General features: G+C 38.8%; 1 protein-coding gene and 1 long non-coding RNA gene across 8 annotated transcripts in view; one reads left to right on the top strand and one right to left on the bottom strand.

Annotated features, from left to right (window-relative positions):
* LOC116236277 (uncharacterized) overlaps positions 1-11147 on the top strand; it is a 35326-nt gene extending 24179 nt beyond the window's left edge. For 2 of the 5 annotated variants that reach the window (XR_016465205.1, XR_016465203.1), the window contains 2 exons: positions 10730-10786; positions 10968-11147. This is a non-coding gene — a long non-coding RNA (uncharacterized LOC116236277). Of the gene's footprint in view, positions 1-115; positions 730-10729; positions 10787-10967 lie in introns of those variants that run through there. The other 3 variants (XR_016465206.1, XR_016465204.1, XR_004168519.2) reach the window with 2 other exon arrangements.
* C3H8orf34 (chromosome 3 C8orf34 homolog) overlaps positions 1-23775 on the bottom strand; it is a 193070-nt gene that overhangs the window by 3382 nt on the left and 165913 nt on the right. The gene's annotated exons all lie outside the window — the stretch shown is intronic.

Raw genomic sequence — 23775 nt, 5'->3', positions numbered from 1 at the left:
CTTAGGCTTTTGCATGTGGAATACCAGAAATAAATTAAAAAATGTACCTTTAAAACGTTGATTTTATACATGATGTATCTTGCCATGGATAACATCTGCTTTTTTGCTTCAAAAGGCACAAGACTGAATCCAGCATGGAATTTGATCCAGTTCTTACTGAGTTCTATGCTACCACTCTGGGGCCATTATTCAGGTTGAACCTACAAATCTTCAGGTGTCTGCCATCTTCAGTAATATCTGAGTGCCCTAATTTAAGGCAGGGAATTAAACATGTAGCAAATGAGAATCACATGGGTAACGTTTGGAAAATAATTGTAGTAAGTATGCTGATGGAAATCATCCAAGAAAAGCTTCGGCAAAATGAGCCCCAAAGTACATTTCATCTATGTTTACATTTTTAACACTAAAATACAAAGTTTATATTGTTCCTCTAATAGTCCACCTGGGGAATGAGGAATATTTCTCTTCTGTGTTTCCAAAAAAATAAAAATAAGATGGGAAATAAATGTTAAACATTTAGTTTAAGGACATATTTTCATCTTGTTTGAAGGCTTATTTTTTAATAACATTAATAAGAGGCATACATACTGGGAGAATAAATCCATCTGGGCTTATGTGTCAAAGGTAGGTGAGCTCAGCCGTGCATTTCTTCGTCTACACTGTATTGATCCAAGCACACTTTGTATCTGACATACACAAATACCTCTGTGACAGTCTTTGCTCTCACTTTGCCAGTTAGTTGCTCTGTAAGCAATTAATAATTTGCGTAACTTAGCTATACAGTATTTCAGTACTTCAATATCCCTTTGCTAACCTTTGCAGATTAATTTTCACAGTGGAAAACACGTATGGAAAAAAGTACCTGTGAAAGCTTTCCTATGTTAATACATTGCAAATGCAAATCTCAGAAGAGTATGAGATCTCATATGAAGGTGTTACTATCTGTACTCACTTCTCTATTGCAGATGCATATACAACTTGCAAATGAGGATAAGGGCCTTACTGTACTAAGCTCTACACAGCCCCAGACTTTGCACAGGAGAGGCCTTCCTGGGGTCCCAGACACTCACTAGTAACTTTCAGTGACTCAGGCTGGGCAAACACCATCCACTCATCCTCCCATCTCCTGTCCTTCTGAATGTGAAAAAAGTTAGGTGTGCAATGGCCAACTGGAGCTAAATGAAATAAAACAAGGCAGATTTTAGGCAAGATTGAACCAAGATGGAATAAATATAGCTTGCCTAGCTGTTGAATTTAGAAGAATTATCAATGTTTTGGTTCATGTCTTGCTGAGTAAAGAGCACAGAAGTGATTTAAACAAAGTAGAGGAGAGTCTGACCAGAGTTTCCTATGAATAAGTGCTTGAAGAAGACAGCAGATGATAGCTGCTGAGACTGGCGAGACGTAGCAAAGGCAGACATCAGACACAGGACAACCTAGCAGAGGCTCAGTACTGCAGCAAAGCAGCTGTGTCCACTGCAGGGGTCAGTATGAAAATAAAGTGGGAGAAGACTGACAAACTAGAAAGAAGATCCTAGAGATAGGGTTTAGAGATTATGATAGTCAAGGCTGTAACTTTCTGTACCAATTATCACCCTGAATGAGATGACATAGACTTACCTCAGTGACCTAACCAGTTATAATTTACACATACGGTTGGTAAAACAAGTAAGATGCATCTAGACATGGCTTTTAATCACAGGTACTACTGTGATTTAAAACAATATAGGAGAAGGCTGAGGCAGTGAATAAATTTTTGCCTTGGTCTTCACTGGCAACTACTCTTTGCACAATACTTTTCACACCCCTCAAGCTTAGGGGTTGGAAGATGGGGACTAGGGAAGTAATGTCCCTCCCAGTCTAAATGAAGATTACATTCACAGCTACCTGATTAACCTGAACACCCATAAGTCTATCGGCTCCAGTGAGATGCATTCCAAAGTCCTGACAAAATTGGCTGATGTAGTCGCCAAGACACTGATTATATCTGAAAAGTCATGGCATTCAGGTGTAGTCACTGGTGATTGGAAGAAAGGTAATTTCATACTTATTTTTATGAAGGGTAGAAAGGGAAGATCATGGGACAGACCCTCCTGGAAACTATGCTGAGGCACACCGACGACAGGAAGGGGTTATGAGAGCCAGTATGATTTCACAAAGAGCGTGTCATACCTGATCCACTCTGTGGCCTTCTATGATGTTGATGGCATAATTGCATTGATAGACAATGAAGAGACAGTGGTGCCATCAATCTCAACTTCAGCAAGGCCTCTGACGTGGTCCACCATAACCTCCTTCTCTCCAAATGGGAAAGATAAGAATTTTATGGTTCAATGGATGAGGAAATTGTTGTGAGATCATACCCAGGGAGTGGTGGTCAATGGCTCAATGTCTGGGTGGAGATGAGTGATTAATGGTGTCCCTCAAGGGTCAGTATTGGAACTGATGCTCTTTAGTAACTACATTAATTAACAGTGCACCCTCAGAAAGTTTGTGGATGATATCAAGCTGTGTGCTGCAGTTGATGTGCCCATGGGACAGGATGCCATTCAGAGTGACCTAGACTGGCTCCAGCAGTGGGCTCAGGTGCATCTCATGAGGTTTAACAAATACAAGCGCAAGGTCTTGCGGCAACCCCTGCTATCACAAATGACATGGGGGTAATGGTGGATGGCAAGCTGGGCATGTCAGCAATATGCCATCACAGCCCAGAAAGCCAACTGTATCCTGGACTGCACCTATACAAGTGTGACCAGCAGCTCGAGGGAAATGATCTTGCCCCCCTACTCTGCAGTGGTGATGTCTCATCTGAAGTACTGCGTCCAGATGTGGAGTCCTCAGTACAGGAGACATATGTGTCCAGATGAGGACCACAAATATGACCCAATGGATGACACTCCTCTCCTACAAGGACAGGCTGAGAGAGCTGGGGCTGTTCTGCTTGGAGAAGCAAAGGCTCCACAGAGACCTGATAATGGCCTTTCAATATCTAAAATGGGACTATAAAGAGGAAGGGGACAGCCTCTTTTGCAGGGTCTCTGGTGATAGGAGAAGGGAAAGTGCTTTCAAACTAAAAGAGGGGAGATTTAGATTGGATACTAGAACAAAGTCTTTTATAATAAGGTTGGTGAAGCACTGGAATAGACCAGGAGTAATTGCCTAAAACTTGGACACAGGAAATTCTGTACTAACACGCGGAAGAACTTCTTTACAGTAAGGGTATCAGAGCACTGGATGAGGCTGTCCATAGAGGTTGTGGAGTCTCCCTCTATGGAGATATTCAAGACGGTTGGATGCCTACCTGTGCAACCTATTAAAAGGCACCTGCTTTATCAGAGGGGTTGGACTCGATCTCTTGAGGTCTATTCCAACCCCTGCATTTCTGTGATTCTGTGAGTCTATGGTGGGTGGCCTGTCTCTGGAGACATTAAAGGTTAGTCTGGACAGAGCTCTGAGCAGCCAGATCTAGCTGTAGGCATCCTTGTTCACTGCAGGAGAGTTCGACTAGATGACCTTTAAAGGTCCCTTCCAACTCAAATTATTCAATGATTCTATGACCAGAAGGAGTTGCACTAAAATTACTAAGCACAGACTAAGGAGCAACAGCATAGATGACATCATTCAAATAAATTAGAAGCAGAAAAAACAGCTCTTAGAGCAAGAACATCCTTGTTCTACTAATGGACAGTTAACTTTTATGTAAAATAATTAAACCTGAGAAACAAATGATTCCACTTTTAACAATTTCACTACTATCATTAAGTGAAAATTAGCAAGACTATTACAGTAGGGACCTCAAGAGAAGGACACAATTTTATTCCACACAAATAATTAGTTTCTGGCTAATTATTTTCTGAACACAATTAAAAAGCTTCTCTAAAATATCCTCTCCTTTAGTTTTGTAGACTTGCCATAGCAGGTGTCACACACACTGAAGTGCAAACCACATAGAAAAGGGTCTGGAAAGTTCACTCATGAATCTTAGAATCAAATACAACTTCAGAGGCTCGATACTGTCAACACATGCGAATTTCCTCTTTGGAAAACTGTATTAAATGTAAATTAAAAATACAATTTGCAATATGAAAGCAGATGATTAGACTCAGCCCTCAAGTTCTGCTTGGTTTCAGCATTGCATATGTTTTTTGTTGTTTAAATAATCTAACTTCCACGGCTTGTTGTTTTGGAGAGAAACTGCAGTCTATGTATTGTCCTACTTCAGAAGTCTCCCATTACAAACCTGAAATTTCATCCATTCATTCTATGGACTCTGGGACATGAAGTAAAATGACTTTCACCTTAGCATGGGGAACAGGGAAGAAGAGCTCTGCATGCAACAAAGATGGAAACAACAGAAGTTCACTTTTACTGTCCACAGTGATTGTTTTCTTCTGCTCTCCCATAATAAGGACCTATGTGATACCATCTACATATCAATGCTGAGAAACTAGAGCACAGAGATAACAAAGATGAAAGCATTGAGGATTGCCTAGCTATTTCAGTGCAAGTGGAACTCTTTGACATCTACTGAAAATTCATTCTCTTCATGCTTGACTCTCCTGGATATTCTGCCTGAAGAGACTTTAAGGTTGTGAAAACCTTTAGAAATCTGGCCTCAAATGGCTTCATCTTGAAAGGCATATACAGGTTAGATAATTCATGCTATGTCTTTAGCTCAAGTCAATTGCATTCAAAATTATGTCGCATGTCCCATGTATCATAAATGTAAGCTGCACTGAAAAAGCCTTGAAATTTTCACGTAACTTTGATATCACAAAAAGAAGCTTTCCTACTTCAATTAACTATAAAATGATTGAAAGGAAACTAACTTCCAAACTTCCCCCATTCTCAGTTAGATACTAAACCATCATATTTTTGAAGACAATAAATGAAGAACAGAATTAATGAATTATCAGAAATAAATTGCATAGGTGACAACACAACAACTATCCCTGCAGCAAGAGGTAATACAGTAAAATATGTAGTGCAAATCAAATAGAAGACATGGTGTGTTGTAGTTCTCAGACAGATAAACCAATTTTGCTTGTATACAGAACTAAATGGAATAGAATGTCTTTTCCAGAAAGAACTGAGCAAACAATGTATAAAAAAAAATAAATCAGTGAACCTGCCAGTCAACATTTTTTGGGCTGATTGGCCCAATTCTGTGACCAGCAGGGTGAAGGGACTCACAGATCCACATCCTGGAAAGGGGTAGGGGAAAAGGATAGAGAGATGGGCCCAAAACAAAACAGCGGCAATGATCTGAGAAGAAACAAACTAATTTACTAAATAAGATATCAGAATGCAAGATAACACGCTATAATACAATATAATTAGAATTGGAACTAATAAATCAAATATAATGAGAGAGAGTGTCTGAAAGTCGAAGGTCTTACTCTAATGCTGAGGTGAGATGTGCAGCCGGGACGAGCAGCAGGGAGGAGAGCCTGATGATTGAAAAGAGAGAAAAGGGAAAATCAGGTGACCTTGCCAGGGGTTATCTCCTCTCTAAATGCAAAATCCTCTGGGGTATGTAGTTCTTCTTTTCTTCTGGGACAGGTACCCAGAACTGGAGCATTAACTGTTTAACTCCCAGTGCACGACATGATGTTATGACGTGGAATACCAATAACCAAAAATCATAAAACCATGACACTACCATAGAATATTTAATCCAACTAGTACTGTAGGTGGTGCTTTTTGTGTTTCCTTCCCAAATAACTGGACTATTAATGGAAACACACAGTCAGTTTAAAATCAGGAATGGATGTTGTAAAATAAAGTAAGAAAAGCAATTATTCCCATTATGCATTTTCCATTGAACAGAGAGTTAGATCTCAACCAGTTCATAGAAAAAAAAATGTAGTTATTCCCTACTGTAGTTTCCCTGGCTGATTGCTTTCTCCTTTGTCTTATGGAGTATGAAAAACATTTGTTGTTATTTACAAAGAAAAGCCAAGAGTTAGAATTCCCAAGGGAAGTAAGGAAGGTAAGTAGCAGAAAAAGGACCTGGACTTCACAAAAGTTTACTTTGACTTATTCATGGATTGAGCAAGAGGAAATCTGCCCTGAAGCACTCAGAACAGGTTGATACTAAAGGAAAACTTCCTTCAAACACAGGAACATTGCAGTGGGTTGGAGCTAGAAGGAGGTCAGCATTGCTGAAAGGAGAGATCCTAACTGAGCTCTCATAGGGTTCTCTTTGAGGCAACAGAGGAGATTACAATTAACATGCTCTGAAATTGTCTCCCATAACATCCTTGTAATGAAACTTAGGAAAGTATATATAGAATAGATGATCAGATAATAAGACTGACAACTGGCTGACTGGCAGAGCATAGAGAGTTGTGATCAGTGGTACAGAGTCTGGCTGGGGACATGTAGGTAGCCATGTTCTTCAGTGACCAGTACATGGTCTGGTCTTGTTCAACATCTTCACCAATGACCTGGATGAAGGGATAGAGTGAACATCAGCGAGTTTGCTGATGATACAAAGGGAGGAGTGAATGACACACCAGAAGGCTGTCCTGCCATTCAGTGAGATCTGGACAGACTGGAAAGTTGAGCAGAAAGGAACCTCATGAGGTTCAACAAGGGCAAACATAGAGTCCTGCACCTGGGGAGGAATAACTGTTTGCATCAGTACAGGTTAGGGGCTGACCTGCTGGAGAGGAGCTCTGAGGATAAGGACTTAGGAGTCCTAGTGAACAACAGGTTGACCATGAGCCAGCAGTGTGCTCTTGTAGCCATGAAAGCCAATTGTACCCTGGGGTGCATTAAAAAGAGTATGGCCAGCAAGTCGAGGGAGGTGATCCTCTGCCTCAGTGAGGCCACACTTTGTTTACTTTGTGTACAGTTTATAAGGTAATCAACAGGAGTGAAAATGTGCTTTTAAGTTGTCATTTGCCAATATGATTTCGTGGTTATAAATGAATCACAATTTTCCTTATAAATTAAAAGCATCACAGAAAATTTATCTTATAAACTTGCCATTTTTTTTCTCCCTGCCAGTTCAGATATAGTAATAAAAATCAACTTGAAATAATAGACTGGTTTATGAAATGCAGCTACTGTCTGTTCCACATTTTTATTTTTAAGTAAACTTGTGCCAAAAGGAAAGCTCACACAGAGCCAGAAAGTCTGTATGAAATTATTTACTACCCCCCAAAAATGCAATGAAGATAAATTAAGTTCTGAACTTTCACTAATTTCTAATAGGGCTTCCAATTAGATGTTTATAGCTCTTAGGCCAAGGCTAAAGATGTAGTTAATTTCAATTTGTGAGATATGCTTTGATCACAATTCTTACATACTTGAACGAATCATTAAAGAAACAACAACAACAACCAAAAACAACACAACACCACTCTCTCTTTTGAGATGGAATTGCAAGTAAGTTGTTTTAAAGTAAAGTGTAAGTAGGATGGAATGGTTGGAGAGGAGATGGAGCCAGCAGGTAACTTGGAAAGAAGGATGGCGTGACTGCGTGCAATAATATTGATTGCCATAAATCTTTTCTACTTCAGATCAAACATTCCAGCACTCTATCACTGATCAAATTCAGATCTCAAAAGGCTGCAGCCAGAAAGCCTGGTTTCAATCCACCATTGGAATGGGGTCATGGGTGAAGGGAGGGAAAAAAAGCTTAAGATGATGAGATGAGCTTTTAAAGTGCTTTCATGTATTATACAACATAGTGTATTTTTACTGTGGTTTAAAATGTACAAATGTACAAATTCAGGATCTCAACTGTCACATTCAGGGAGATAATATGAGATTATTCCAGTCCTGGTTAGTAAAAGTGATACTTCAGCTCTGCAACATAATGGAAAAACAGAGCTTTGAATGAAACTACATTAAAAAGAGGTGATTGTTTCGAATTACATTGTGAAAAAAACTCAGAAAATATCAAACAAATCTAGTCTACAGGCTTTCCTCTCACAGTTCAGAAAAACAGAGGCTACAAAAAAATTTGCTACAGCTCTGATTGCTTTAGAGATGATATTTTTGCAGGGTAGTGATGCAGAGTACGGGTGGGCAAATAGATCCATGGGACATTCAGGTAGAGAACTGGTGGTTCTGCAGTGGTCAACCAAGGCTATTCAAACCATTTAACTTTAAGCATGATAACATCATTAATCATTAAATCTCAGTGCTTAATGGTCAGATGCTTCAAGTTCACAAGGTCTAGATTGATTACTGCTGTCAGAGCACAAGTTTACTGTTATTTACTCTCCTCTTCTGCATGGACACTTCCCAGCTGATGCACTGCTGTGATTCCATCAAGAAATAAGCAGACTTTACAACTCCGGCCTCCTGACATCCTGGCTGCTCAATTTGAAAGTGATATGCTCTGCTGGCCTATAGACTGCAGAGTAACTTGCAAGAGCAGGGCTAAGGAGAGCAAGACTTGGTGTCTTCAGGTTCTTAGAAAAAGTAGGATAATTCTAATAGTAGAAAGTAAGAAGTGAGGAGGAAAAAGGAGAAAGAAGAGAAATAAGGAGAAAAGGGATTCCTGTGGTTTGGGCTTTGCAGCTGAATGTATGTTTGCCTGGATGGCCAGATATTTTACAAGGCCCTGATGTTCTACCCAACCACAAGGTTCCCTTGTGCTTTAGTTTCCCTGCAGATAACCACAGGCTTTATCATTCACAGAAGTTTTCCTACTGCTAATGACATATGGTCAGGTGAAATTTTCAAGACTCTACATAGAAATTTTAAGAAAACTTTTAGAAAGCATGTCAAGAAAGGTAGGGAAGAGGGTAGGAAGGAAAGACATAGGAAGGAAATTTGATGGGTGGACCACTTGATGGATAATAAACTGGTTGAATTGCTGCAGACAGAGGGTGGTCATCAATGGCTCTATGTCCAGGTGGAGGCTGGTAACGAGCAGCATCCCCCAGGGGTCTGTCTTGGGACCGGTGCTCTTTAACATCTTTATCAATGACATCGATGATGGAATTGAGTGCACCCTCAGCAAGTTTGCTGACGACACCAAGCTGAGTGGTGCGGTCGACATGGTAGAAGGAAGGGATGCCATTCAGAGGGACCTCGAGAGGCTAGAAAGGTGGGCCCGGGTGAACCTGATGAGGCTCAATACGGCAAAGTGCAAAGTTTTGCACTTGGGCCGGAGGAATTCAAGGCATCCCTACAGACTGGAAGGAGAGGTCCTTGAGAGCAGCCCTGTGGAGAAGGACCTGGGGGTCCTGATAGATGAAAAACTTAACATGAGCCAGCAGTGTGCCCTTGTGGCTTGGAAGGCAAATGGGATCCTGGGCTCCATCAAAAGAGGGGTGGCCAGCAGGGACAGGGAGGTGATTGTTCCCCTCTACTCTGCTCTTGTGAGGCCCCATCTGGAATACTGCGTCCAGGTCTGGAGCCCCCAGTACAAAAAAGACAGAGTTTTTGGAGAGGGTACAGAGGAGGGCCACAAAGATGATCAGGGGACTGGAGCACCTCCCCTACGAAGACAGGATGAGGGAGCTGGGCTTGTTCAGCCTGGAGAAAAGAAGGCTGTGGGGTGACCTCATTGCAGCCTTTCAGTACCTAAAGGGAGCCTACAAACAGGAAGGAGTCAACTCTTTGAAAGGGTTGATAACTGCAGGACAAGGGGAAATGTTTTTAAGTTGAGGGAGGGGAGATTTAGGTTGGATGTCAGGGGGAAATTCTTTACAGAGAGAGTGGTGAGGTACTGGAACAGGCTGCCCAGAGAGGTTGTGGATGCCCCGTCCCTGGAGGTGTTCAAGGCCAGATTGGATGGGGCCCTGGTCAGCCTGGTCTAGCATTAAATGAGGAGGCTGGTGGTCCTGCATGTGGAAGGGGGGTTGGAGATTCATGATCCTTGAGGTCCCTTCCAACCCTGGCCATTCTGTGATTCTGTGAAAGACAAATCTCAGAATAAACTAAGCAAAATTATATTGCATACTTACAAAACTAAAAAAGAACAAAAGAACAGCTGACATCAGTATGTAAGTGATGGTCACAGATGCAGTGTTTGAATGCAGAGTCTTACCAACATGATGGGTCCAGTATAGAGACCTAAGCAGAAAATACCCAACCCCAGCAGTACTTAAAAAACTACAGTGTCCAGAGCACATTAAACCTTGCAACTTCCACAGCACTCTATTATGACTGGCATGTACTTCTGAGGATGTCAAGTGGAAAAAATTTTTAAATGCAAAAGCTGAATGAAATTTCTATCTGTGCACAGCTGTTTTTTAGTAAAACTGCTTTAAATTTATGTCTTCCATATCAAATTAAACACATCTTTTAGAAGTTAATATTCTTATTGCCACTACCAGCTACTGTAGTTCTTTCACAATGCTACTACAATTACAGCCCTTTACAGCAATTACTAAATCAAGGGACATTGCTCTAAATGTAATAAATAGATTTGAGATGTTTAATTGTTACAAAGGGATAGTTTTATGAGTTCAGCTATACCCCATTTAATTGCAGTATGTAAAACAACTACAAGAAGGTAATTAGCTCTATTAATCCATTCTTTCTGATTGATGTAATTTGTTCTAGAATTCACATACATACTGTGCTACATACAATAAGCTATAAATAAAAGTAGTCGAAATTGTTTCATAGTGTGGAAACCCTCTGAGACTGAACGGATGTCTTATATGCACATAAAAAAGAAGGAAATCAACAGTAATGCAACAGGAGATTACTTTTAGTTAGAAAACTCAGGAAAAATATTTTTTTTATTTTGCAACAGATCAGCCTGCACTCCTTAATGAAGCAAATGACACAAGCTCACTTTCTTCTAAACTACGTAAGCTGAACATTGGTACTACCACAAAATAAGGTAGCAGAGCATAAACTTTCCTGGAAAATGAACTTGGTCCAAATTTACTTTCTAAATGATGCTTATTTGTTAGAGATTATGAAAGCACTGGCTAGTTTTCACTTAAGAGGATAAATTAAAATAACTCTAGTTCTTTTCTCTTTTCAAGTACCCCATCCTAGCAAAGACTTCTGAAGAGGGACACAACGGGATATTCCTTCAGTATTTCTTTGTCAGAGGGGAAGATATAAGGAGGAAAACTTCTGCAGACATTGGAAACACAGTAATAATCTTGCAGCAAATACATGGTTGCAAGCAGATGATCTGGCTATATAAAGAAATAGATTTGTATGCAATAATCCAATTGAAAGTTTGCTTTTTTTTTCATTCCTCTGTTCTTTAAGTGATAGCAACCACATTTTATTGCAAAATGAAGACCTCTCTCTGAAACTGATGACAGGGATCAGGGCACTGAACCTGGGCGATCTTCATTTAGATAACTGGACCTCAGACCTATCTACATGCAATAACCAGAAGGAAATTTTCAACATCATTCAACTTTTAAAGCACAATTGGCAGAGACTGACAGAGAGACTTCTGTCTTTGTTCACAAGACAGAAAAGAAAGCTGCTTGTCTGTAGGGCAAGTAGCTTGTCATAAAAATTACAGCAGAAAAAGAGACATTTTATTTGTGCTATGTATGAAGCTTTGTCATGGGTTTGATGGTGTAGTTAAGTGCAATCATGTGGCTTCCCAGTTAACATAATAAACATGTTATATCAAATGGAGCTAATACAAGCAGGACCAGTGGGCACAAACAGGTTCATTTAATTTAAATAAAAGAAAAATGATGCCTGGTTAGTGCTTTGTGGGAGAATAAAGTGACTCCCACCAGAAGGTACTTGCAAGCTGAAGATCCTATGAGGCTGTGGGAAGAAGTACATGAAAATCTTGAATTCTTGAAAGGCTTGGTGCTATATCCAGATGCCTCACTGCACTCACTGGAAGTAGACTACTTACTAGAGATTAAAAGAAAAAACAGAACTTGATTTTAGCATAGCTGAAATACAGGCCATAGTTTTGCTGTGATCACTACAATTTTTCTTGGCAAATGCAAGTGTTCATGTCAGAATTGAGAAATAGCAGTTTCAATGCTGGTTTGTCTTTCTAACGCTCCAGTTTTGATAAAATATGTGTTCTACACAGGAAAAGTGTCTGAACTACTGAACTTTGTTGTTTCATTACACAGTGTAAGTATAAATGAAGCTGTTTGTAAAGGTTATTTAACCAAAGTCCACATCAAACTTCAGATAAACCTTTTTTAATTAGCTGTAGAGTCAGGATAGATATAGCTTTTACTTTTTTATAAGAAAAGGTCACTGGAAGTCTATCATGTTCTCTGTTGGATTTTATTGATAAAGAGTAGGAAACAAACTGTTGCTATAATCCAGCTGGGTTCCATGGGAAATTTAATAACATGGTATTCAGAAATATTTTAAGTGATTCATAACATAGTTATTTTCCAAAACTTCTATATAAACATTATCAGAAGGGCCACAGATAAAAAAACCTGTATTGGTTCAGCTAAAGAATAATCTTCTTATCTATTCTATTACTGTACTATTCAGATACTGTTGTTAGCTAATAAAAAATTAAAACACTGGGAAGTCCAACATGAAACTGTGAAGTAAGGTATTGTCTATAGAATTATTCTATAAAATCAAATGGGAATGCACAAGTGCCTTGCTATTAAAAAATGGTTGTCAGCGTATTAGAATTACATTGTGAATGGAAAAGTACATTTGAAAATCTGATTTAGGTTACAAATATTTTCATATTTTGAATGGACTGATTTGTCATTGATCAAAGAGATTTGATATAACTGAAGTTACACAGCAAACCAATTGCAAGGCTTCCACTTCAGTTACCTTATAAAAACATGGGTTAGTTTGGGATTATATTGTTTTATGCTTTTGAGACCTTGATAATCAAGGGAGGGAACCCTCAAAATAAGGCGGGCAAAAAAAAAGCTAAAAGTAGGAACTCTTCATTCTTTAAATTTCATGGCATTCACCTAATGGCTGTCTTCATAGAGAGAGACAGCACAGGATGATCCAACAGTATGCACAGTAGTAGCTGATTTGATCTGCCAGAGATTTTGATACATATACAAAAAAAGATTTAAATGTAATTATTACTTCTAATGGAATTTATTTCATCTTTTTAGCATTTCCACTTAACCCAAGCAGTATGTTAAGATACAGTGGTTTTTTTTTTTTTTTAAGTTTTATTATCTTCGCACAGAAACAAATTTGTCATGTTTTTAAATACTCTTATTCAATCACTCATTTGAATATGCCTTCTACAAATGCACAAATCCAGAAGAGATTTTTTCCATTGGTGGATGAGGATACCAATGGATGAGTCAAGAATAGATTGCAACAGTAAATCCATCTGGTCTTCAACCTCAATTAGTATTGAAGCCATAACACATTCCAGATTTCATTTGATTCTGTTTTTATTAGCAGCTATCCAAAGCCAAACATTTTCTAATAAAAATATGAATATGTGATGAATACCTATCAGATCTACAAAACAGAGATAGACTTCAACGTGAAATGAATTTCTAGTGTTGTACACCAGTTAAAATCAGAGCAGATTAATTAGATGATATACTAGCGAATAGAAAAAGGCTAAGTAATTAAATAGTTACTGTGAGAAAAAAGTAAGTGAAATTTGATCAAGAGTCATTCTTCAAAGAAGCCTCTGACAAGAAAATACTGTTGCTATTGTGTATGGAAGGTAATCTTTTTCTGGTGTTGACATGTAGTCATTTATAGCAATTTAAATCAATCTTAATATAAACTTGAAAACAAAGGAACATACACACCATTTTTTGTATTTCTGATAAAAACTAATCTTATTCAATTATGACCTATTTTCTCTGGATTATGCTTAATATCCAGCTTTATTTGAGATAACTCATTATGGTATCATGTTGTGGCTGGTTAACAGCATGATCATGTACAAGTGGTACTGGTAACCAAAGACAAACCAGAATTGGCAGTTTCCCAGGACAAGAAATCATCCTTCTCTTCATGTCACAATTTCTAATCTCTTTGGTTTGCTCCCTTGCTGTGGAAGCAGCATTGCTGCTAAACCCATCATCTGAGCAGTCTGGTGCTGAGATTGGATATATACTTGTCAATCCTCACACTGCATTAGCATAGCTATTTTCAGAATTGTACCATGAATGAGGTCAGGGTGGAAAACAAAACAAAGCAAAGCAAAACAAGCAACAACACCACTGTTTTCTGATTGCTACTATTTCCTCCAACTTGAAAAAAATTTCTTCACTTCCAATCCAACTCAAACCACAAATTGCTGTGGCAATAAAATTATAAGGAAGCACACATCAACAACGGTAAACCAATCAAAGGGAGGAGGAGTACTGCTACAAAAACTTTTTGATCTCAAACCAAGTGACTGTAAAGAAATGTCACATTTGATCCTTGCACGAGCAGGAGAATCCTACAGAAAGCTTGTGGTTGAAAATAAGTCAGACCCACATTTTATTGCATGACAGGAGTCCTCGTTCCACGTTTTTCTTTCTCCTTCCTCCCTTCATTCAATTATTACAAAACAAAGAGTTGATTACACAGCTACGTAAACGACGCATGTCTTTCAAGCATACACTACCAGTCACTTAATCAAGTAACTGGATAATAAAGAGATATTAACAATAAGCAGTGAGTGACAAAAAAGATGATACACTGAATGCACTGAATGCCTCTAACAATTCCGTGATAGTTACGGACCTGAGCATGGGTCAGTCAGCAGGATACCCAGACTTCTGCACATGAGCTTAATACTGACGCATAGCCCATTGACAGACAAAGTCATGATCCAGTCTTTCTGACTGCCAGTTTACTTCAGATGGAGGCACCTAGATGCAGGGAATACACACTAACAGCCAGCAGTTCAAAAAGAAGACTAAGCAGGTTAATTTTTTCAGTAGTTTCTACCTCTCCTCTTTGCAAATACATAAACAATAATGATGCTTAGATTTAAGATCTTTGGACCTTACACTAAGGTCTCATAAGCACCAGTGGATCCTCTGCATAAAAAATGATAAGCATGTTTGCCTGGCAGAGTCATGAAGTAAAAGAGACATAGAATCATAGAATCCTTGGAGTCGGAAGGGACTTCTGAGGGCCATCTAGTCTAACACCCCTGCAACGAACAGAAACATTGACAGCCTTACCCAGGCTCACCTTGAAAGTCTCCAGGCATGGAGCATCAATGACAACACTAGGTAAGCTGTCCCAGTGAACATATTGTGGAGGAAAAGTGTCTGGGGCTGTTGGCTAACACTTGGCTGAACGTGAACCAGCAGTGTTCAAGAGGTCAAGAAAGCTAATGGCATACTGGCTTTTGTAAGAAACAGTGCAGCCAGCAGGAGCAGGGAGGTAATTTCTCCTCTGCATTCAGCACTGGTGAGGCTGCAACTCAAGTACTGTGTTCAGTTTTGGGACTCTCACTACAAGAAAGAAATCAAGGCCCTGGAACGTGTCCAGAGAAGGACAATGAAGCTGATGAGGGGTATGAAGCGCATGCCCTATGGGGAGCAGCTGAGAGAGCTGTTAAGTCCAGAGAAGAGGAGGCTCAGGGGAGACCTCTCTAGAACTGCCTGAAAGGAGGCTGTGGAGAGGTGGGGGTTGGCATCTTCTTCCAGTTAATCAGTGAGGTAATGGCCTCAAGTTGGACCAGGGGAGGTTCATGCTGGATATTAGGAAAGATTTCTTCTGAGAAAGAGTGGTAATGCATTGGAACAGGATGCTCAAGGAAGTGGTAGAATCCTTGGAGGTGTTTAAGGACAGGGCAGACATGGTTTAGTGGGCAATATTGGTGGTAGATGAACAGATGGACTAGATGATCTCAGAGGTCTTTTCCAACCTTAATGATTCTGATTTTATGATTTGAAAGGCAAGAATGTTAATGAGAATGAGTGTAAGGGTTAATTTTATGTGAAGGGATTTTTTCTGAAGCGAGACGCCTCTTACTCATCCAATGCATCTGACTATTTTTAAGAATTATTCTGGGAAATGAATTTATAACTCCTGGAAGAGTACTTCAAAACATTTCCCACAAAGCATGTAGTGCACTCAGTGCTTTTACATACAATAAAAGTATGTTTTGATTGTATTTGTTGACCCTAGGGCAAAGCCTACTGTGGTTTAACCCAGCAGGCAGCTAAGCACCACAAAACTGCTTGCTCACTCCCTTTACCCCAGAGGGATGGAGGAGAAAATTTACTACATATGGGTTGAGACAATAGCAAAAAAAAAAAAAAAAGTGAAAGAAAAAGCAACAAAGAAAGAAAAGAATGCATAGAAGATGTGATGCACTAAGCAATTGCTCACCAGCAACTAACTGATGCCCAGCCAGTCCCCTGGCAATAGTAGCTTTCCTTGGTCTACTCCCTGCAGTTTTATTGCTGAACATGACATCATATGGTATGGAATGTCCCTCTGGTCACTAAGGTCAGCTGTCCTGGTTATGTCCCTTCCCATCTGCTGTTTGGGCAGCCTTACTCTACTTGCCAGTAGGGCAGCACAAAAAGCAGAAAAGAAGCTGTTGTAAGAGCAGTGAACCCTGCTCAATGAGTAAAATGTCAGGGTGTTACCAACATTATTTTTCTCCTAAATCCAAAATTCAGTACCAACTGCTATGAATAAAATTAACTCTATCTCAGGTGAAGCCAAGACATTATTTGTCACATCAGCTTTTAAATTTTCTTTGGCTCCAGTCAAGCTACAGATAAGAGCTAGGAAAGTACAAATGGGGACTTGTGTGTGGCATCTGAAAAAAAAACAACAGTGAGTTTAATAGGTGAAAAAAACCACAAACATGTAAACTTACAGACTGCCTAAAGGCATAGCAGTGTATGAACACTGGTATCTGTGTTCACAGTGAACAGAAACCAGAATAAAGTAAATCAGAGCTTTTCCTCAAGACTTCAGTGTGGTCAGGACTTCCTGCAACAGGAGAGGAAGCAGATCATCACATAGAATCATAGAATGGCTTGGGATGAAAGGAGCCCCAAGGATCATCAAGTTCCAACACCCCGTCACAGGCAGAGCCACCAACCTCCACATGCTGCAAAGATAAGTATCAGTACAAGAGAGAGAAAGATATTATGATGACTAGAAAAGTATTTTCACCATCACATACCAGAAGTACTCTTCACTTCATCATATCTCATCCTGCTCCATTCCAACAAGCTTATACATCTTAAAAAAGACTTCACTTTTAAAGCAAGAGATACTGGGTCTTAGTAAGAGACTCACTGTTACTTGTGCTTTGCCCCAGTTGCCATCAGCCCTGTAAAGCAACTGCTCTACCATTATTAATACTTGAGCTCTGCCCAGATGCTTATGGATATATCAGTTTGAAGATGATATCTCAAAACCTGAGGAGAGTTTCTGATCCTTTTTTGAGTCAAAAATGACATAAAAATGACTTATTTATATATTCTCATTAATTTTCACATACTTTTCACCACAGACAGTCAGTATATTAAGAATAAATTTTGGCAACAGTTATTTCCTATTCTAAAATCATGAGAACAGATAAAATATGGACAAGTCCGTATCATTTAACACTAGCCAGCACTCTTTTAAGTAGCTTGGAAAAATTCTTCTTCACAGTTAATAGCAAACTGATGGCTGAGATTTCAGGGACTCTTCTATCAGAGAAGCACCAACAGAAATAGTTGCTTTTCCTGCTTGCTAATTGTAAAGAAGATTGTGCCAGGCTAAAATTTATTAAAAATAGATGGCATTAGTTTTTTTTTTTTTTAAAAAAAAAAAAGGCCTGGAGAATTTCCAGAAACCCTTTTAACTAATCTTTCAATGCAGAGTTGTTTTACAGATAAATGAACTATTGAGCTGGTTGGCAACTAAGTAAAGTAACTCCTCTCTTTCTTTCTGGATCAAACAATTTCAGAAAGTCTGTATATGTTCAACAAAACACATTACTTCTGACTTCGTGCGTTCCATGTAAAGATGTTTTTAAGTAAAAAAGATTCAGACATCTTAATCTGCTAAAGCAAGACATCAACGTACTTTGAGTACACCTTAATTGCCAAAAGATAATTATTAAATTTTAAGAAATATATGCAGTAAAAATATGTAATTATTGGCAGTAATGGGTTAGTGGTTCCTTCTTTCTGCAAGGCGCTTTTGTGATTCCTGGTTTCCTGGCATCTAAGAGAAACCTCGCCCTTTTTATTTAGTCCCAGATGACTAATGAAATCTGGAAACAAAAGATATGAAATCCCACTGCTGGAAAATCAATATCAAAGCTCCTAAAGTTTTAGTGATATTGGTCTGCAGCCCATAGTTTTAAGTTTCTCATTTAAGGACTATCTTCTAATCAGTTGATTCCATCAAGGGCAGTAAAAAGTGGGTCTATCTGATTGTTAAGGATAGATGATTGCAAAGAACTAGACAAAAGAAGTTTATTTGTTCATTATTGTCCTGGTATTGTCATCTCTGTAGCCAGTAAATACTGACGTTCAGGAAAGAACTCAGCATATACTCAATTCATACAGGCAGAACGTGTTATTTAGTTGAGTACAATTGAAGATTCTTTTTCCAAGAATAAGTTATTTCTTTTTTCAAAATGTGGGCAGAATGCCTTAAAAACTGTACTGCCTGCTTTAATACGAAACAAAACATAAGCAATACTTTAAAAAGTTTACATTTAACAGTTATATATTTAGGAGTCTGAAGCTATTGACAAGTATCTGACAGGTTCTTTTAACAAAAGAACTCAATCTTTATACAATTACTAAACATATATCATCACAGTTAATATTAAAGCAAACCATCATGATTTGATGTGGCTAAAATGAATACACAACCAATGGAGTACATATAAAGAAAGGAAGAAGAAAGAAGAAGAAAGAAGAAAGAAGAAAAACTAGATTACATAAATTTTAGACTGAATGTCTAAAAAGGATACTAATTATTACTGAGACTGAGGCAGTGTACAGACAAACTTCATTACCGTTGTTGAGGTAGAAGGAATTCATATACACAATCATAGAACGGTAGGGTTGAAGAAGACCTCTGGGGATTAAGTCCAATCCTCTTGCCAAAGCAAGTTTCCTATGGTAGGTTGCAAAACAATGTACAGTAGGATAAACATATGTATACTTTTTTCCTTTTGGTTGGCTTACTTACCTTCTCACTGACTAGAAAAATTACTGCTTGGGTCCTCTCCACAACTTACGTTTCCTCCAATTCTATCATCACAGAAATCCATTCTCACCACAGACACACTAAACGTGTTTTAAGCTTTCTCTCTCTCTTTTCACTTAATTCCATTTTGCACCTAACAGAACTCAGTACAGTCAATGGAAGTTCATAATTGTTTGCAAAAGAAACTGTGACAAGATAGCAGTCTTAAAGAAGGTGTCCATATATGGTTTTACTGTTTATCTCTATGTATTGTTGGTTTATACTGGATTGACATTTCTTCCTGCCACCCTTCAATCCCAATTCCACATACCTATAATGCAACTATGAATTCTGTATCTTGGATCCTAGAAAGGACTAGTGTTTATGGGAACCCGGGGCTGGTTCAGTTCCAAATATTAGGAGACTGTGGATCTGGCTGAAGAGGATTGACGAAAGTCAATGGTTGGTTTTCAGCTTATACTGACCTTGGTCAACACACAGCCCAGGAAACATTAACTTTGGCAGAAGGGAGGAGGTAGGTTCACAGTTGGCATAGATCCAGTATCAACAGAAGGCTCTGATGGCCTAATGATGCACATACTGGCCATTAAATAGTCAAACTGGAAAAACGGTCAGAGCTAGATGCTAAACAGCCTCTGTGAAACTGTCATGTCTAGCTCACAAAGCTTTATGTATTCAGTAAAATCATACTGAGTGAGTCAACTGAAGGGCAGAACTCTACACACACTCATGGCAGAAAAAATTCCAAACAGAGACATATACATGAGTAGCATGTATCCACATAAAGATGCCTGGCATGTCTAATGATGAAACAAAGAATTTCCTTTTTCACGGGAACATGGAACCAGTGTATAAATAACTTGAGTACAGGGAGATACCAAACTAGCCTTCTTTTACTCTTAAGACAACACTCTCCTGCAGTCCCACATGTCAGGGAAGTCTCTGACCCACAAGAATTCTAACAACGGTACTTCTGCAAATCAAAACACATTCCTCTCCAAATTCTAGACTAACTGTTCCTACCTTCGGTTTTGTTCCAGCATGCAGCACAGCAACTACAACTGTAAAAAGGAAAATTAGAAGGAGGAAAAATTTATTGTAAAATGTCTGGAATGTTCTTATCTAAAGATGTGAGGTATACTATCATGGGTTCCCAATAATATTCCCCTCACCCTCCACATTCATTTCTTGCATAAACTAAAATTATCTGTTAATATAAATTAAAATAAGGCTGTGGGCTATATTAAGTTTTTTTTTTTTTTTCCATGACACCTTTTTGTCATCACATATTTCAAATACGCAGTTTGAAAAGAAGTTGGCATATTTGATAATTCAATATTGTCAAAATAATTCAATAAGCTTCAAAAGCCCGAGCCCACTTATAAAGCATTCAGAGAGATCTAATTATCACTGCCTTGTGCTATCAATCAATATGCCACAATGCAGCAACCTCTGTCTTAGTGGAGCTGCCTGGGAAAAAGGTTCGCTGTTTTGTGTGCTACTGACATAGGTCTTGAACAACGTAGGTGGTGAAAATTGCCATATGGTCAATATTAAATGAAAGTTGCTCTGCTATAAATCAAAGAATGGTGTTGGCTGTCACCACTGGAAATACACGGTCACTTTCCAAGAAGGTCAAAGGCCACTACTTGTTTTGCACTGGGCTACAGCTAAGAAAGTAATTTCCCAACCCACGCACAAAAATATATTAAATTTTACAGTGGTAGATTAAACATTTTAGTTATCTACTTATTCTACCTTTTTCCATTGTCTTGTACATTAGCTCAGCACACTGGCATCTAGGCACCCACAAATAGGTGTTTTTCAGAGAGCATTTTTAAAATGCCATCTCACAATCCTGTCCAGAACTGGAAAGCTGCCTTGCAGCAGCACAAACAACACTAAATTGTATCATTTTAAAAGCAGAAACAATGCTCCTCTCTTTTGGATTTAAGGTTGTTCTCCAACCTAAGACAGGAACATTCAACTTGGGTCAGTAACAGGACACCCTCCTGGGACATCAGCGTCTGATGACCATTGATTCCAAGTGCTGTCAACACAGCAAGGGGACAATGAGAAGACGGGTTTTAGGGGGCTTCAGAGGGTTTCAGCAAGGATCTCCTGGTTTCGCAAACTCTCTAGCAATCTGCTTACTCAAGAGGAGCTTCAGTTCACATTACCAAGGTAGCCTAGCAGAAGTACAAGCACAGGGCCTTCAGAAACACACAACCCAGCACATGAGCAAGTTCAGATATTCACTTGGAGCAATATAAAGACCTTCCATCCTGGGCTGCAGAAACACCCAGTTCCACTTGTTCCAAAAGACAACAATACACAGATGTACAGAAATATTCATATGTGCATACATCAGTACAGACACACACATGGACAAACTCCCTTCACTTTCCAACACAGACACATACAAATCTTTCTCTCTGTACACAGAGCTGAGAAGACCTAAAGCAATAATAGAGCATTTCTTACACGCAAAAAAAAACACTCAATATGGCAAGCCACACACTGAAGACAGACCTGAAAGAGGAAAAAAAAATTGGTACAGCATAAAAGTCATTACAACAGCTTCAAAGGAGAGGAACGTGAAGAACTCGGAGGACTGAAAGGAAGGAAAAGACAAAATCTTGCAAGTTCAGGACAATTGTCATGGCCTTTCAGACTCATACACATGGCAAATGCCAACAGGTGCCTATACCTAAGGGCACTCTGGACCTGTGACAAACTATTAGACCCTCATAGGTTGTCACAGAGTTAACTGACACTCAGCTATAAATATGTGAGTAAATGTCATGCCATTCATTCCAGTAATTAAAGAAAGTAAACAAACAAGGAAAGCCTAGAAAATTCCTCTCACCTACAGGCATGTGACTTCCTACTAAGAAATACAAACATAAATTAAGACTACTTATTTGTCATTGAAGAAGAATGCAGAACAGTCTTTGAACAACTCACACCAGCCTGTAGGAGTGTTAAATCTTCGTTAGCTAAGGAGAAAATTAAACCTGACATTTAACTGAGTGGTGATCAAACTTTTCCAATAGTGAAAAAATCACAAAGACAATAAGCCAAAACACTGCAGTGCATTATGACATCATAGTGAAATTAGAATGCGGGCCAGTTCTTGGCACACAGAATGGAAAAAGGGGGGACTTTTTATTGATGGATCTGTGAAACTGTTTCATATAATAAAATTCAGATTCTATAACAGCAATACACCATCATCAAAATGTTGAAATCCAAAGGTGATACCAAATCCAACATGATGAAAGCAAAGTTTGTTCTTCACACGGTTAATACATCCAGTGCTATGGTACAGACATAAATAGATAAATGGACAGAAAGAGATAAAACCTACAAGTAGACAAAATTTTCCTTAAAAGCCCCTCCCTTTTCCTGAAATGTTTTTGTTAAATCTGAAGAAACATAACACTATAAACAAAATTCAAGAAATTTGTGATTTTATCATATTTTGTCAAAAAAAGAAACCTGAAAAGGTAAATAGTAGTTTGTCCTTATCCTTGGCATTCCAAAATATTTTAATAGAAATATGTTTTTTTTTCCTACTAAAAAGAAAGCTGGTTTACTTCACTGACTTTTATTTAAAAATAAAAATTATTCAGGCTGCACAACAGGCAGTCACAGACCTATGACATAATCAGCAAGGGTAGAAACATGGCAATCAGTAAAGCCTGAGCATCAAGCTGAACTCACAGCACCATGTCAGTGCTGTCTAATTAATCTGAAATCCAGTGACATTGGTCCATATTATCCCCAAAATTCTTAATTATGAAAAAAAATGGGGAAAATAATAACAAATTCTTGTCTGCACTGCATTAGTTGTACGCTAATTTAAATCTTCAAACTAAGAAAGTATCCTAACCATTCTTAAAAAGGCTCTCATAGTTACATTCAGACCAAAAGTAAAACTGGAATGAAGGATCTCAGCTTCCCCTTGGAAAGAAATATCCTGAGGGGTGGAAGGGGAGTATTTCCTCCTTGTCAAGGTACCAATGAAACATAAATCCATGCAGTCTTATCCCTTGTGCTGAAAGAAACAAACAGCTGTGTTCCACTTCAGTAAGCAGTATATTAAAAGAGTTGGGGGCAGGAGGTGGCAGAGGGATGACCTAAAGATGCTCCTTGCCCCTAAGCACCTTTTGTAAATTGAGCCAACTTAAATTTCAGTTCTGTCTCAGTTATCACCCTAACTCACCTCAAAATCCCATGGTAGTGGTAGATTATAATTACTAGGAGGAAAAACTAGTATTGCCTCTCAGAAATGCTAAATTTGGATTAGAGAAGCCAGTCAATTAAGTACTTCAAACAGTATTTAATAAGCGGGCAGTGGAAGGATATTCCCAATGGAAAAACTGTAGCCCTGTAATTAATCTATGTTGAAATTCTCCTACCCCCAAAAGAAATAGTTCAGAAAGAATGTTTTAAACTTTCATATGATATTTAATAAATGTCCAAGAAAAAAATGGATGGCTTCCAAGCTCATACAATATAAAGATTGCGGGAGTTGGGATTCCACTGTACAGTGCAGATGCTGCTGGAAACAACCGTAAGGGTGTGGAATATCTTTCAGCATGCCAGGATGATGGAACTGCTGGGAGACCGTACTCTGAGTGAAAAAGTTTAACTAATAAAGAGCCCAATTCACATTTTCAAAAGACAATAGGGCAGTTTGGAGGT

This window comes from Phasianus colchicus, chromosome 3 (assembly GCF_987193195.1).
Source record: "Phasianus colchicus chromosome 3, bPhaCol1.hap1.1, whole genome shotgun sequence".
Lineage (NCBI taxonomy): Eukaryota > Metazoa > Chordata > Aves > Galliformes > Phasianidae > Phasianus > Phasianus colchicus.
The sequence above is the reverse complement of the archived record's forward strand: the minus strand, read 5'-3'. Positions and strand labels throughout refer to the sequence as shown.